At 36.2% G+C, this 2,788-nt stretch overlaps 1 non-coding gene across 1 annotated transcript; it reads left to right on the forward strand.

The window, feature by feature from the left end:
* The first annotated feature begins 1,908 nt into the window (after nt 1-1,908).
* Nucleotides 1,909-1,979, forward strand: Trnaa-ggc. The gene has a single exon. It is a non-coding gene; the product is annotated as a tRNA-Ala (tRNA).
* The last annotated feature ends 809 nt before the right edge of the window (nt 1,980-2,788 follow it).

Consider the following 2,788-nt stretch of genomic DNA (forward strand, 5'->3'; position numbering starts at 1 on the left):
ATAGCCGAATTTAATTTTATTTCAATAAACATTGAATCGCAAAAAGTACTTGCTCCGCCGGGACTCGAACCCGGATCTCTCACTTGCCGGGTGAATGTGCTACCATTACACCACAGAGCCACTCACTTTTTTACGATTCAATTATTTTGTATTTGGCCGTTTCTTCCACATATGTGTTTAAATAACCAAACTAACATATGATCGGAAGACCAAATACCTGTCAAATGGACTTTTATTTACATTCATTAAATTTGTATAAATGGCAAATAGCCGAATTTAATTTATTTCAATAAACATTGAATCGCAAAAAGTACTTGCCCCGCCGGGACTCGAACCCGGATTCTCTCACTTGCCGGGTGAATGTGCTACCATTACACCACAGAGCCCTCACTTTTTTACGATTCAATTATTTTGTATTTGGCCGTTTCTTTCACATATGTGTTTAAATAACCAAACTTAAACATGATGATCGGAAGACCAAATACCTGTCAAATGACTTTTATTTACATTCATTAAATTTTGTATAAATGGCAATAGCCGAATTTAATTTATTTCAATAAACATTGAATCGCAAAAAGTACTTGCTCCGCCGGGACTCGAACCCGGATCTCTCACTTGCCGGGTGAATGTGCTACCATTACACCACAGAGCCCTCACTTTTTACGATTCAATTATTTTGTATTTGGCCGTTTCTTTCACATATGTGTTTAAATAACCAAACTAAACATATGATCGGAAGACCAAATACCTGTCAAATGACTTTTATTTACATTCATTTAATTTGCATAAATGGGCAATAGCCGAATTTAATTTATTTCAATAAACATTGAATCGCAAAAAGTACTTGCTCCGCCGGGACTCGAACCCGGATCTCTCACTTGCCGGGTGAATGTGCTACCATTACACCACAGAGCCCTCACTTTTTACGATTCAATTATTTTGTATTTGGCCGTTTCTTTTTACATATGTGTTTTAAATAACCAAACTAAACATATGATCGGAAACGACCAAATACCTGTCCAAATGACTTTTATTTACATTCATTAAATTTGTATAAATGGCAACAGCCGAATTTAATTTATTTCAATAAAACATTGAATCGCAAAAAGTACTTGCTCCGCCGGGACTCGAACCCGGATCTCTCACTTGCCGGGTGAATGTGCTACCATTACACCACAGAGCCCTCACTTTTTACGATTCAATTATTTTGTATTTGGCCGTTTCTTTCACATATGTGTTTAAATAACCAAACTAACATATGTCAAATGTAAATAAAAGTCATTTGACAGGTATTTGGTCTTCCGATCATATGTTAGTTTGGTTATTTAAACACATATGTGAAAGAAACGGCCAAATACAAAAATAATTGAATCGTAAAAAGTGAGGGCTCTGTGGTGTAATGGTAGCACATTCACCCGGCAAGTGAGAGATCCGGGTTCGAGTCCCGGCGGAGCAAGTCCTTTTTGCGATTCAATGTTTATTGAAATAAATTAAATTCGGCTATTGCCATTTATACAAATTTAATGAATGTAAATAAAAGTCATTTGACAGGTATTTGGTCTTCCGATCATATGTTAGTTTGGTTATTTAAACACATATGTGAAAGAAACGGCCAAATACAAAAATAATTGAATCGTAAAAAGTGAGGGCTCTGTGGTATAATGGTAGCACATTCACCCGGCAAGTGAGAGATCCGGGTTCGAGTCCCGGCGGAGCAAGTACTTTTTGCGATTCAATGTTTATTGAAATAAATTAAATTCGGCTATTGCCATTTATACAAATTTAATGAATGTAAATAAAAGTCATTTGACAGGTATTTGGTCTTCCGATCATATGTTAGTTTGGTTATTTAAACACATATGTGAAAGAAACGGCCAAATACAAAATAATTGAATCGTAAAAAGTGAGGGCTCTGTGGTGTAATGGTAGCACATTCACCTGGCAAGTGAGAGATCCGGGTTCGAGTCCCGGCGGAGCAAGTACTTTTTGCGATTCAATGTTTATTGAAATAAATTAAATTCGGCTATTTGCCATTTATACAAATTTAATGAATGTAAATAAAAGTCATTTGACAGGTATTTGGTCTTCCGATCATATGTTAGTTTGGTTATTTAAACACATATGTGAAAGAAACGGCCAAATACAAAATAATTGAATCGTAAAAAGTGAGGGCTCTGTGGGTGTAATGGTAGCAACATTCACCCGGCAAGTGAGAGATCCGGGTTCGAGTCCCGGCGGAGCAAGTACTTTTTGCGATTCAATGTTTATTGAAATAAATTAAATTCGGCTATTGCCATTTATACAAATTTAATGAATATATATATATATATATAGGAGTGTTTTGAATAAATAAAAGCAATGAACCAATGAATGAGTCAACGTCGCACCCCGGGACCTAGTTGACCTTGGCCACCCTCCCCGCCGAGCGCCAACACCACCCGCCGCCGCAACTTTTTTCTTTTGTGTACTTTAAAATTTATGCGCCCCCTAAAATTTTGCGCCCTAGGCCTGGGCCTAGTGGGCCTATAGGGAAATGCGGCACTGCTGCTATATAAGTTGTTCAATTAGGAGTGCTAGTTTACAAATTTATTAATAATTTTATATTTCAAAAACCACTCAACCGATTTTAATGAAATTTGGTACACATATAGTAAATACTTAACTCTTTCGACTTAACTTATCCATAAGGGTGAAATCATCCCCTATTTCTTAATATTCATAAAAAAATAAAAAAAATTGTCAGAAAAATCTGAAACTTCAAAAACAAGCGAGTTCAACTTAAAATTTC

Source organism: Homalodisca vitripennis, unplaced genomic scaffold, assembly GCF_021130785.1.
Source record: "Homalodisca vitripennis isolate AUS2020 unplaced genomic scaffold, UT_GWSS_2.1 ScUCBcl_8149;HRSCAF=16141, whole genome shotgun sequence".
Lineage (NCBI taxonomy): Eukaryota > Metazoa > Arthropoda > Insecta > Hemiptera > Cicadellidae > Homalodisca > Homalodisca vitripennis.